This window comes from Moschus berezovskii, chromosome 15, assembly GCF_049115385.1.
Source record: "Moschus berezovskii isolate FMDL1 chromosome 15, NW_MosBer_1.0, whole genome shotgun sequence".
Taxonomy (NCBI): domain Eukaryota; kingdom Metazoa; phylum Chordata; class Mammalia; order Artiodactyla; family Moschidae; genus Moschus; species Moschus berezovskii.
In genome coordinates, this window is record NC_142474.1 from 12,605,438 (window position 1) to 12,619,801 (window position 14,364).

The following is a 14,364-nucleotide window of genomic DNA, read 5'->3' on the forward strand; positions in this document are numbered from 1 at the left end:
AGGAGCACAGTATCCCTGCAAGATCACCTTTATACACCCATTAACAGACATGTAGACAGATGCACCAAATGATCAGAACAACCTGCTCAGAAATTTCATAGGAGATACGACCTCAGCACTAGTCCCATTTATGGCCTTGGTGTTCCACAGGGGACTTGAAGTCAGAGTCATACTACAGATATGTTAATAAGAGGCTGGAGTCCTGGACTGGGATCTACAGCCCGGGCAGTGAAGGCATCTCTGTAGCCAAGCTGACCCCAAGCAAGTCCATGGGCTTCCGGCTGTCAGGAAGGTCAGCACCTCTTTTAAATAAGCTACCCTTTGTATCGTGGTGGCCAGAAAGTTCATCTGGGTTTTCCATAAGATGTTACTGGCTTTGGCTCAGAGCTCAAGGGACTATAGACCCTTGAAGCCAAGCAGAGTGTTTGGTGGAACAGCTTTCAAATTGGCTCAGTTCAGTTCAACAAGCATGCTTGGAGTATTTGATCTGCCAGGAATGGAGCAGAGTACAGGGGATGAAAGCAATTCGTTGATTCCTTCATTCGACGAACATTTCTTGAGCTCTCTCTTGGTGCCAGGCACTGTTTAAGTGCTTGGAACATGCCTGTGAACTCGCTGCAAATGACTCATGCTCTAAAGAAAGTTGGGGAGACAGAAACATGAAAACTTACAGTACAGTTCATGCTTGTGGAGATGCACATGGAGCTCAGAGGACAGAAGTCCCAGAGGAGGTGACAGTGAGATGTATCTTTGTTGTTGTTCAATCACTAAGTCACGTCAGATTCTTTGTGACCCCACGGGCTGTAGCACACTAGGCCTTCCTTTCCTGCACTGTCTCCCGGAGCTTGCTCAAACTCATGTCCATTGAGTCAGTGATGCCACCCAACCATCTCATCTTCTGTCATCCCCTTCTCCTCCTGCCCTCAATCTTTCCCAACATCAGGGTCTTTTCCAGTGAGTTGGCTCTTTGTATCAGGTGGCCAAAGGATTGGAACTTTAAGAGATATATCTTAAATGTTGTATGAGATTTCAGGGCAGTAAGATGGTCCAGCATGCATGAAGGCATGGAGTCAAGAGGGAGCCTGATGTCATGGGGAGCTACAAGGAGCAGTTATATTTGCTGTAGCATAAAGGTCGAGGCAGGAGTTGGGAGCTACTGGAGGGGGCCAACTCTTAAATCCATGAGAATTGGACTGTGAAGAAAGCTGATCGCTGAAGAATTGATGCTTTTGAACTGTGGTGTTGGAGAAGACTCTTGAGAGTCCTTGGACTGCAAGGAAATCCAACCAGTCCATCCAAAAGGAGATCAGTCCTGGTGGTAATTGGAAGGACTGATACTAAAGCTGAAACTCCAATACTTTGGCCACTTCATGCAAAGAGTTGACTCACTGGAAAAGACTCTGATGCTGGGAGGGATTGGGGGCAGGAGGAGACGGGGATGACAGAGAATGAGATGGCTGGATGGCATCACCGACTCGATGGACGTGAGTTTAAGTGAACTCCGGGAGTTGGTGATGGACAGGGGGGCCTGGCATGCTTTGGTTCTTGGGGTCGCAAAGAGTCAGACATGACTGAACGACTGAACTGAACTGAACTGAACAGAGAGGGCACTGGAAAGCCACTGAACAGCCACATGCAGAGTCTCTTTTATGATACTGGAGACTGGGAGATCAGCCAAGAAGGAGGCTATTGAGATGGTCTAGTTACCTGTTTTCCACCCTGGTCCTACTCCAGATATTATGGACTGTGGAGCAAATAGAATCAGTTGGCAGCGATTTGAATTTTCTGCCTGTTCTGTAGACTTTGAACAGTGTCTATCCTAAGTCAGGTGGGTCTTCAGGCCATCAAACAATGATGTGTAGCGTGTGTGAGAGTATAATGTTTGCCTTATATTCCACCCATCAGTTGTTCCAGGACTGTCCCGGCTGTGATGAACCAAAGCGGATGGTGGCTTTTTAACATCCGATGAGGATTGCCGTGCTGTTACTGTAGATAACTGAATCGCTATGCTTCTTCCTGTTATTCTCAAGCAACACTGTGATTATCTTCCCTCTGTGCACTAAGATTGGGCTTCCCTGGTGGCTCAGATGGTAACAAATCCATCTGCAATGCACAAGACCTGGGTTCGATCCCTGGGTCAGGAAGATCTCTTGGAGAAGGAAATGGCAACCCACTCTAGTATTCTTACCTGGAGAACTCCATAGACAGAGGAGCCTGGTGGGCTTTAGTCCATGGAGTCACAAAGAGTCGGACACAACTGAGGGACTAACATTTTCACGTTCATGCACTGAGATATTACTAACCTCAGTTCAGTTCAATTCAGTTCAGTCACTCAGTCGTGTCCGACTCTTTGTGACCCCATGAATCACAGCACGCCAGGCCTCCCTGTCCATCACCAACTCCCGGAGTTCACTCAAACTCATGTTCACCCAAAAAATTAGGGTGAACCTCATTGGTTCATTGATCCCTAATGTGGGACCGTTAGGTCCCACACGTGCTAAGTCACTTCAGTCGTGTCCAACTGTTTGCGCCTCTTTGGACCATAGCCTGCCAGGCTCCTCTGTCCGTGGGATTCTCCAGACAAGCATACTAGAGTAGGTTCTAGTATCTTTGCAATCTCCAGGGGATCTTTGTGACCCAGGGCTCAAACCCACCTCTCTTACGTCTCCTACTTTGCAGGCAGATTCTTTACCATTGAGCTGCTGGGGAAGCCCTTGAGATCCCACATTTTCAAGTTGAAAGAGCTGGCTAGCTTCCATTTCATGAGCACACACTGGCTATGCGCCTATCACTATACACATCTGTCTGCCTCCTCATGGCATTGCAGTTGTAGCTTCCCCATTTTGCGGATATGGAAACAGATACACGGAAACTAAGTGCATTGACCCAGCCATGAAACACGTAAGTGGTACAGGCAGACTTTAAACCCAATTCAGCCACCCCTAAGCCAACACTCACGTCAGTCTAGCCATACCACCTCCCTAGGGAAAAAGTCATACATGATATATTTTGGTGACATTTCCATTGGAAAAAAATTAAAATAAATGTCACTGCTGAGAGGGCAATGCCTGGTGTCTGGAAAAGTCTGGCTGCTTTTCTTCTTAAGCTCTAGATCACTGAAGGTGGCTCAATACTCATTTTCTGGAATTATTTTCAGACTCTTGCTTGGGCATTTGCCAAGAAGGGAAGAGACTATCAGTGCCAGCCAGCAAGGCTTTCAGGACAACTGTGGTGACAGCAGAAGCAATATCACATAGAAGTCAGCTACCTTAATCCTGTGTCACCTTGAACTCTGGAATGCCCCTGTGGGAGGCGGTCGACCGTTAAATCATTTAACAAATATTTTTTGAGCAGGAACTGAAATAAACCCTGAAGATATAGCAGGAAATAAGACAGACATATACCTGTTCTCTTGAATCTTTGTTGCTGTTCAGTCACTAAGTCGTGTCTGACTCTCTGCGACCCTGTGGGCTGCAACACACCCTGTCCTTCCCTGTCCTTCACTATCTCCCAGAGTTTGCTCAAACTCATGTCCATTGAGTCAGTGATGCCATCCAACCATCTCATCTCCTGTCACTCCCTTCTCCTCCCACCCTCAACTTCTCCTGGCATCATGGTCTTTTCCAGTGAGTCAGTTCTTCGCATCAGGTGGCCAGAGTATTGGAGCTTCAGCTTCAGCATCAGTCCTTCCAATGAATATTCAGGACTGATTTCCTTTAGGATGGACTGGTTTGATCTCCTTGCTGTCCAAGGGACTCTCAAGAGTCTCCTCTCGAACCACAGTTCAAAAGCATCAGTTCTTTGGCACTCAGCCTTCTTTACGGTCCAACTCTCATATTCGTACATGACTACTGGAAAAACCATAGCATTGACTAGGAAGACCTTTGTCGGCAAAGTGATACCTCAGCTTTTTAATACACTGTCTAGGTTTGTCATAGCTTGAGTCTTATCATCCATTGAATATGCCTGTGAATGGAGCAGGGAGGGCGGCATTAAGGAAGAAAGGAAACAGAATAATGAAACCAGCAAAGCAAGATAACATGACGCCAGCAGGGACAGTGACTGTATTGGTTGAGAGAAGGAGTAGTCAGGCTGGAGAGATGAACACAAGCCAGGCAAGTAGACCAGCATGGAGTCCTGCAGGCTAGGAGAAGCAGGAGCCTGGAGAAAACAGCCAAGGCAGTCTGTGACCCCTGGACACAAAGAGCTCTCTAGATGCATTGGGTCTAGGATGCCCAGAATCATGTTTTATATTAATAGCTAATAGTGCCTGTAATTCCATCGTAGCATCTGATTGTCACTTAGCTAGTGAGTAAGCTGTGTGGGAAATTCCATCTCCATTTCGGAGGAGAAGCTCAAGACTAAGATATTAAGTGACTGGCTAGCTTCCTGCCCCTGAGTTCTTTGCTCCACCAGGAAGTTCTGAGTTCCCTCTAGCTGGGATATCAGGTGATGACAGGGTGACCTTCTGGTGGGGTTGCTGTGGAGTGAACCTCCACCAACTAGGGAGTGAGGGGTGGACAAGACAGTTCTGGTTATGTGGGTCCGACCTGTAATTGATGAAGCCCAGCATGACTGAGTGGAGAGCCTTCCTGTTCTCCAGCAGACTCATACCTGAGCCTCAGCCTCCAGGCCACCCCCAGGTAGGCTGTTCTTCCTCCTTCTGCCAGTGATGCTCTGATCCTGGCTGAGCCAAACTCCAGCCCCTGGTGAACTGCCTGCTGCCCCGTGTGTGAAGCCACATGCCCCTGACTCTGTCTGGTAGGACTGAGCATGGCAGGGTAGCGGGGCATGGATCGGGAAAGGAAGGATTGCCACTGGGGGCTCCTGCACCTCATCCCTCCAGCCAAACCACCTTGGCAGCTTGGCCTATTTTTCTAACACTCCGCAATGGAGATTTATTGCTTTTGCATTGCTTTCCCCAGGCCTTCAAAGATTTATTGGTTTTTAAGTGACAGAATCCCAGAATTGCTTAAAAGATCAATCAAATAGTGACTAGAATCTAATATTCAGCTCCAGCTCGCACATGCCGAGCCTTCTTCCTTCACGCCCCACCTGTCATGCTGATGTATCTGTAGTAACCTTCATGAGAAACTAACTTGGCCGTGAATTAATCACCCATAATGCAGTCCTGGAAGGGATGCCCAGGGTTGAGCCCCCGATTCTGGAGCAGACCCTCCTCTGGATCCCCAGCTGGCTTCCTGAGAGCTGTCCTCTCCACTCTCACCCTCCACTGTCTCCTTCCTGTCCCATCACTCACTGGGACCCACCCACTCAGCTTCTGCATCAGCTTTTTTTGGAACTTCCCTGACCGGGGATTGAACCCACACACCCACTGCAGTGGAAGCATGGAGTCTTAGCCACTGGCCTGCCAGGAGTCAGCTTCGGGATTAGCTCTTTCTCCTCCCTCTGCCACTGTCCACCCTGTTCTCCTGACCTGCCAAGGCAGCTGTCTGGTGTGCCTGTCATAAGTTCCTCTTCCTTCAGTCCATCCTCCACAGGGTTTCTGAACTGATCCTTTAGAAGCACAAATTTCCTGCTTAAAATTCTTAAATGGGTCACTGGCTTCCTACCGCATTAAGTTCAAGCTTCTTAGTACAGAATTCAAGACCCATTCGAATCTGTTTCTAACCTTCTTTTCTGGCTCTGTTCCCTCTTCCTCTGTCCCTTTAATGGGCCTTACTCAACCATGCCATGTACGCTTCCTTCATCATTCTTTCCTGAGCTTTTAATTATGTTATGCATTTGCTTGTATGTTTTATTTGGTTTTCTTTCTTACATGCCCCTCACCAGACTGCAAGCTCCAGGAAGCCGAGAAGTTTGACACTAATAGATCCCTTCTCCTGGAACAGGGTCTTGCTCTAGTAGGTACTCCACGAAAGAGAGAGAGGGAGAAAAAGAGAGAAAGAAGGGTTGGGGGGTGGGTACAGATAAAGAGAGAGACGGAAAAAGAAAGGAAGGCTAAATTCAGCAGCTCAGGTGGTTGCTGGCAGAGGCAGGGTTCTGGAACGGTAGAGATACACATCACAGGCCCTGCTTTTACCTGTGTCCTTGTGAGTGAGAGTACAGTCCAGTGCAAGTACCTGTGATGATGCAAATGCCTTGCGTTTACTGTCTGATAGACACCATTGGCTACATGTGACTATTAAGCACTTGAAATAGGACTAGTGAAACCAAGGAACTGATTTTTTTTTTTAATTTTATTTGAATTAAAGAGTCATATATGCTACCTTTTGGACGTCCCACTCTATAGGTGAGACAAACAGAAAAAGAAAAAATGCAGATGAACCTGTGTATCTGGTCAGTGGTTTCCATGAGGGTTCAGAGCAGAGCCTTCCGTCATTGGCTCCATGAGCTCAGTTGAGAGGAGGGCTTCCTGGAGGCTATGTTGCCTGAGAACTGCCAGACAAGTGGGAATTTGACTCAGGAGGAATGGTGTGTACAGGAGCTGAGGTAGAGCGGATGCGTGTTAGGTTCAGGGAACGTTGGGCCAGGGCACAGAGATGGGGAATGAGGCAAAGAAGTGGGCAAGAGCCAGGTAAGGTCTTCATTCGGGGTTTAGACTTTGTCTTGAAGGGTATGGGGAACACTGGCAGGAAGATGTTCGAGTTTTTGTCCTTCTCTAAGCAGTCAAGCCCTTGTCTGTTCCATTCTCTCTGCTGATCACGGCATCGTCCACCTCCCCAACACCCAGGTCAGATCTGCCTCATCCAGGACCATCTCGCATCCTGCTGCAGGATGTACCATCCCCACCTTGGGTTCGCATGCTGCCTGGCCCCTCCTTGGTCAGGGACTTGCATTTTCAGTCTCTGCCAGCCTGTGACTTCTTTGGGGGCAGAAACTGGGTCCCACAGGCTCAGACCTGAGATCTCATGCTCTTCCTACCACAGCTGACATCACAGATGGAGACATTGGTGCAGCAGAAGCACCTGGAATCAGATCCCCTCATGCGATTGACTTATTTCATGGCTTAGGGTCAGATTCTAGATTTCTCTGATTCAAGCTGCTTATTGGTAAAATGAGAAAACCCATATCACAGATTGTTTTAAAGGTCAAATAAGCTAAAATGCATGAAGTGCCATTGGTAGCTGTTCAGTTTGCTCCTGGGGTTGACCCAGCTGTTGAGACAAGTGGTGGCTGCCTGCCCTGGGTCGGCCATGGCAGGATTATTCTCTGAGCCCTGCTACAGTTGATGCCTGTTTGCCGGGTGCCCCCAACACTATATCAGATTCACTGCAGGCTTGTGCTGGTGGGCCTGTGACATGTCAGGGAGTGTGCGGTGGTCTCCAAAGGTGTCACAAAATCCTCAGAATGACTCTCAAAAGTGGATTCTCAGTTTTTAGTGCCTTTCAGAAACACCAAATCAGACAGGGCTAGGAGATCTCAGCTACTGAAGGGCCAGCAAAACAAGGGCCTAGAGCAGTGCCCTCAGCTTGGCTGAGAGGCTGCTCAGTGTTGTGAAATCAAAGCGAACAGATCCACAGCCCCCTCAGGAAGGGGTGTGGGGGCTCCCTGAGCTGAAAAGTGAAACTGCTAGTTGCTCAGCTGTCTCTCACTTTTTTCAACCCCATGGATTGTAGACACCAAGCTTCTCTGTCCATACAATTCTCCAGGCAAAAGTATTGGAGTATTCTTGCCATTTCCTTCTCCAGGGTATCTTCCTGACCCAGGGATCTCCCTCATTGCAGGCAGATTCTTTACCATCTGAGCCACCAGGGAAGCATGAGCAGAGACCATATAAATACTAGGACCAGAGTGGGTACACGGAGTCCAAAACCATGCAGGAGAGATGAGAGCAGATCCTGGGAGATGAGTGAGGTTTATCCGTTAACTCATCTGTTTATCAATTCATTAATTAAGCAATAACCGTCTACTTTGAATTTCAACAAAAAACCACATGCCAGACCCTGTGCTGAGCACCAGAGACCCAGAAATGAGCAAAACAGGCTCACCAACTGCTGATGTCCTAAGGGCAGATACAACTCTGAGCTAACAGTACCACTGACACTCACAACAGACTGTCATCAGCTGTAGCTGAGTCTTACAGGGTCCATGTCACCTCACCATCCCACCTCTGATTTCAGCCGACTGGGCTGGATAGTTCCATGCAAAGTTATAGGATCCCATCTCCAGCATCAGCACCCACCCTTTTGTTGACATCCTTTTGCCTTTTTGCCACGTTCCTTTTCCAGGGTCCCATGGATCTGGTTTAGTCTGAGCAAGCAGGTTCAGCTCAGGAATGCAAATGATTTAATGTTACTGATGCCTCATGCTGCAACTTCTGAAGTTCTGTGCTCCTTAGAGCTCGGTAACAAGAGAAGCCACCCATGAGAAGCCCATGCACTGCAACTAGAAAGACCCAGTGCAGTCAAAAAAATAAAAAATGAAGGTGATGGAGATACAGTTGTTGAGGACGTGGAATGGGTGAGCCTTGGCGATGACTTCTCTCTGGGGCAGGGGGTGGGTATGAAGAAAAAGGCTGTCCAGGATGGCTCCCAGGCTTCTGGATTGGTTAAATGGATGGATCATGGTGCCATTCTCTGAGCCGAGGAACACAGAGGGAGGGAAAGGTCTGTGAGGGCCCTGAATGGGGGAGTCACAAACCACTTGGGCAGGGATAGGCTGGGACCTGAGGCATGGTCCAGGAAACCTTGGAGGACCTGGACCAATCGGGGACCTCCTCCAAGGCCACTGGGACCTGTGGCTCACTTTCCTGGGCTACTTGAGGCATAGTGCCCAGAGGGTAGGGCTCTAGCTTGGAGGGGAGGAAGTGTGACACACTGAATACTGGGAGACCGTGTAATGTGGCCAGTGGCTTCTAAGGTCATGGCAAGTTCTCTTCACTGCCTGATGAGGACCCATAATCCAGCTGCCTTTGACAGGTACAGCTGCTTAAGACTAGAGATTCTGAAATACACACTGATGAGCTACAGGGCGAACAGGAGATCCAGCCAGCTTTTAAAGAAAGAAGAAGGTTTATTGAGAAGTAAAGGAAACAATTGCCAAATTTCCTCTGCTGCTGCTGCTGCTAAGTCACTTCAGTCATGTCCGACTCTGTGTGACCCCATAGGCGGAAGCCCACCAGGCTCCCCCATCCCTGGGATTCTCCAGGCACGAACACTGGAGTGGGTTGCCATTTCCTTCTCCAATGTGTGAAAGTGAAAAGTGAAGTCGCTCAGTCGTGTCCGACCCTTAGCGACCCCACGGACTGCAGCCTACCAGGCTCCTCCATCCATGGGATTTTCTAGGCAAGAGTACTGGAGTGGCTTGCCATTGCCTTCTCCGAATTTTCCTCTAGGATTCCTTTAATAACTGTGAAGCCCAGAGTAGGAGCCCGTGAAGCAACCACAGGAGGGTTTTGCCAGTCTGTGGAGCTGCAGTGAGCAACACTGGCATCATTACCATCTGATTCTCAGATACCAGCATGCGATGGCATCCTATTAGGGAGGGGAAATGAAAATTTGGAGGATTTGTTAACATGGGGCAGCCTGAGGAGTTCACAAGTCCCTGTCCACGTTGGTAGAGATGAGAAACCACAGTTAAATTTAGATACTGTTTATCTAAACATCATTTGGTTCACTGAGTTCCCTGCTCTCTGGGCCGCCTCCACCAGGGCCACCAGGGCCTGGAGATGAGGAGTCCTACTACAATGTGGGGGGATGGGAAAGAAGCATTGACTGTGAGATTGAGTTCCGCACATAATACCACTTGTCAAGTCTCACAGCCTGCTGGGATTTCATCACACCAGATTGGGAAAGAGCAGGAGCCACATACAAGAAGCAGCAACCAGAAGTAAGGAAAAATGGGATAAATGCTGCTGAGCTATTTTCGATGGGGCTGTCCCACACTCTGAATATGAAGGCTAATGGAACATGGAACTGTGATTAAAGAGACTTGTAACAACTACTAGTGAAACCACCAAGGAGGCTCCGCGTGTAACCCAGAGCTGCACTCACAACAGTCATCCCGGAAACAAAAGGGACAAAAAGGTGCAGCTCAAATTGCCGAGGCGGGTTTGCATTCACCTTAGCGCGTCCTGATAGCATCGCAGCTCTTCTTTGATCAGCTCCTCCCCTGCCCACCTCCCCCTACCCACCCCCTAACGACCCAGCTTACCAAGAATGAATTGGCTCTGGTGTTACAGGGTTCTGGATCAATTTCCTTAGGCTCAAACCAAAGAGGAAAGACAGGTGTTTCAGGAGGAATATTTTAAATGGAGCAGGAGCAGTTGCTGGAACATGAAGCACGAAGGAGTGTTCTATTTTGGACCGTCTGCCATCTGGAGAGATGGAGGCAGAGACTGTTACTGGTGTGAGGGAAAGGAGAGTGTGGTTGTCATGTTCACCTCCTACCACAGGCACTATTTAAATTCCCCCAGAACTGGAGTGCTGGAGAGGCCTCGGAGCAGAGGGCTTAGATTTGGGAATCATTAACATCCAGGTGATATTTACAGCATGGGAGGAGTGGAGAGCTTATCTAGGGAAATTGTAGGCTGTAAGAAATGAGGAACGAGACACAACTCTGTGAAACTCTATCCAGGTACCACCCTGGAGATGGAGAAGGACTGGGCAAACACGCAGAAGAAAAACCAGAGCAGAGTTGAAACATGAAAGCCGAAGGAAGACTAATTTAGAGAAAAGAGACGATCGACATTTTGTGATTTTATTTTCTCTAAGTCACAGTGGTTTCCAATCATTTTGGCACCAGGAACCGGCTTCATGGAAGACAGTTTTTCCATGGACCAGTAACGTGGGATGGTTTGGGGATGATGTGAATGTCGTGTGCATTACACTTACTGTGTACTTTATTTCTGTTATTGGTGTATCTGTTCCACTTCAGATCATCAGACATTAGATCCTGGAGGTTGGGGACCCCTGCTCTAAGAGCTCCAGTCAGTCAGAAAATAAATAAATAAGAGCTCCTGTCAGTTTTTACAGTAGAAAAAGAAGAAAGACACCTAGCTTGACCCAGGACCATGGGAAAAGGAAGATGATGATCTCAACAAAAGTGCTTAAAAATGGACCATATGGTCCAGGCTTGATTAAAAATGCCTATCCAGGTAGATGTGCAAATAATGAAAGTACTGAATGCCAGATGACCTCAATACTATTGAGAATCTGTGCAGAGGGACCAAAGCTGGGAGAGGCTGGAAAGACAAGAAGTGATATTTAGATTGACATATACACACTACTATATGTAAAATAGGTAACTAATAAGGACCTGCTGTGTAGCATGGGAAAACTGTACTCAATACTCTATAATGGCCTAGATGGGAAAAGATTCTAAAAAAGAGTGGAGGAGATTCTAAAAAGAGTGAAGAGCAGGGAAGCCTGGTGCGCTGCAGTCCGTGGGGTCTCAAAGAGTCAGACACGACTGAACGACTACAGTTTCACCTTGCTGCACACGTGAAACTAACACAAGATAGTAAATCAATTATACGCCAATAAATTTTTTTTAAAGAATTGGTATTTGGAGAATAAGGTAATTGAAGTTTCAATAATGGAACCCTACTGTGGGATGGGGCTTTGAGTCTGACTGTTGGCAATCACATTAGATAGATGGTAATGGATTCAAGGTGAAGCCAAGTATTTTCAAGGACAAAGAGATCAGGCTACAGAGGGCACAGCTATCTAAGTAGATATAGTTCTTATGATGCTTAACCTCCCACTCAGGGGAACTGGTGAGACCCTTCCCAAGAGCAGAAGTGACTCTGCTTGCTGCCTTCTCCTGGGTCTCACTTTTTCTCCAACCTGTTTTCTGCTGACCTTCACTTCTCACTGTTCTGGTCCCTGTGACGGTTGGCATCACTACTTTGTCTCAGATCTTGCACAGCTGATGAGTGATGGCTCTCAGTTTCTCTACCTGCAGTCACCCGAAGGTCAGACTTTCTAGTCAGCCTCCATCAGGTGCATCTCTATAGTCCCATCTCTTGATGCTCTTCTGAGCTAGTGCATGGATCTGTGCCATGCTAGAATCCAAGGAGGTTTTCTCTTATCCACAAAGCTTTCTGCTCAGTACTTGCTGCTGCTGCCTGCAGCTGCTCAGAGTTGCCTCCTCTTGGCAGCAGTAAGGGGGTAATCCTGAAAGCCTGGCTTTTTAGTAGGACTGAACTATTTAAAGGTTAGAGTCTCCACCATGAGGCAGAAGAAATTTGTACTTATCCCCTTTCACAGTGCAGCCCGTCCTTTCCTTGCCTGGCTGCTGGGGGTTTGCTGTTTAGTGCATTTCCACTTGGATGTAGGCTCTCTAAGCAATTTATAAAGGTTATAAATGTATTAAGTAAATATTCTTGGCCAGAGCAGGAAGTCGCAACAGCACAAGGAGGAATCAAGGGCCAGGCTTCAGACCTACACAGCCCAGCACCTCAGCCAAAGCCCCATGAGGCTACTGAAATTTAAATTCAGTTCAGTTCAGTTCAGTCACTCAGTCGTGTCCGACTCTTTGCGACCCCGTGAATCAAAGCACGCCAGGCCTCCCTGTCCATCACCAACTCCTGGAAATTTAAATTAGTTCAAAGTAAATCATAACTTCAGTTTGTTAGTTGCACTATCCACATTTCAAGTCCTTAGTAGCCAGATGTGGCTAGCAGTTATCGTATTGAGCAGCATTTCCATCATCACAGAAAATTCTCTTTGACTGCATTGCTGTAGACTCTGGGAGGCCTGGTAAAAATAGGTCAGGGCCCATATTTGGTTTCAGACAGGCTATTATATTAATGTAGGCATTTGAGACCATTGGTAAAGGCCAGGAATCCTGTCATAAGAAATACAAAATATAATGGGGGCTTAGAAGGCAGAAAAATATGTCTCCCCAAAAGCCGGAGGGGACCTTTGACTGGGCTTATTTGCTGCTTACAACCCTGATCTACTAAACTGGACTTCCCAAATTCCACTGTGTCATCTTGCCTGGGAATAAAGTCTGGGGAATGGTTTAAGCCCAGAGTTTTCAAACTTTATTGAATAGAAGACTAACCTGGAGAGCTGGTAAATAGGAAAATCCTTGCCCATTCCTAGTGGTAATGAAATTAGACCTGAGAATCAGTGTTTTGAACAAGCTCCCCAGTGATGATGATTCTGCTGGTCGTGAACCACAACTTGAGTACCATCGGTTTAGCCTCTAGGTAGCCTCGGGTATGGAGAAAAGGGACTGTACAGGAAACCAAATACTTTCTTCTCTGGTACCAGTATTTGTTCATTGTGATATTACAGAGAAGCAGTTGTTTTGCATTTTACTATAGAGTTGCCCCTGTGGGTTTTACGGCTTTTGGAACTCTTATGTCCTTTTTGGTGTATGTTTCAGCATGAAGATAATCAGTTTTCGCTTATAAGAGCTGAACTAGGATTTCTGCCAGCTTACTTCTCAATCCCTGCCCACCGGGGGCTCAGAACACACCCCGGTTTTCTTATGATGATGACAATGACTGGTGTCTGAAATACATGTTGTGTTGTTGCATGCTGATAGCATATCTGAATATATCACTTCTGTACAGATATTGGGGCTTAGGTAGAAAATAGTTGTTGGGTAAGACTGAGCATCAGTATCAGAACAAATCTGTATTCTTTCTCAGAAGGCTAGAGCAGCCTGGGAGAAACAAATCCATTTCCAACTTTCACTCTATAAAAAGTTCCATATTTTCTTAGATCAGACAAAATATATTGAGTGCCAAAATGCTGCAGCAATACGGACGCGTCCCTCAGCTGGGTTGGAATCTGTATGCATTGTCCCCCCGGGCCAGTTTTGATTATGTTCTTTTTCCTTTTATTGCAGTCAGCAAATCTGAATTTGCTATTGTGGGGAGAGCAAGAAGAAGAGGGAAAAAAATGAAGGTTTTTAACCTTCAGAAAGTTCAGAGGTTCAGTCTGAATAAGCACAAAAACTTTTCAGTGTGCTTCTGAATTCCTTGAATTTGCAGAACTGCTCAGAATCCCAAGAGAACTACCTTGCACATAGGATTCAGGCCCCGCTTTGTAGCTAAAAGGCAGAGCTGCAGTTATGAGAGAGGAGCAGAATTAGGGAAAGAGGGAAGAGGAATCAGAGGGGGGAGAAAAAGGAGTTTGGTCCCCGTCCAGGCTGTTTCAGCCTATTCAGTTTCTTCAATTCAAAGCCATCTGCTTCCCACGACTCTCAGATAACGTCTCCCCTGCCAGGACACCCTGTTCCTGCTTAATTGAAATTAGTTTCCAAGAATAGTTGTCCAATGCAGTTTCCAGTTGGGGGGACTGTTTTCAAAGTCACAATAGGAGTTGAAGCTTTGGGATGCAGATGTCCACACATGAGCCAGATGTTTGAAAGGCATCACATGGTCTGCAACAGCCTTCACATTTCCAAAGCCAGGAGTTCTCTCAGTGGCCTCTGCCACTCCCA

The 14,364-nt window shown here is 47.2% G+C and overlaps 1 protein-coding gene across 10 annotated transcripts in view; it reads left to right on the top strand.

Annotated features, from left to right (window-relative positions):
- The window catches only part of PTPRT (protein tyrosine phosphatase receptor type T), a 1,139,542-nt gene that overhangs the window by 857,956 nt on the left and 267,222 nt on the right, over nucleotides 1–14,364 (top strand). The window lies entirely within an intron of this gene.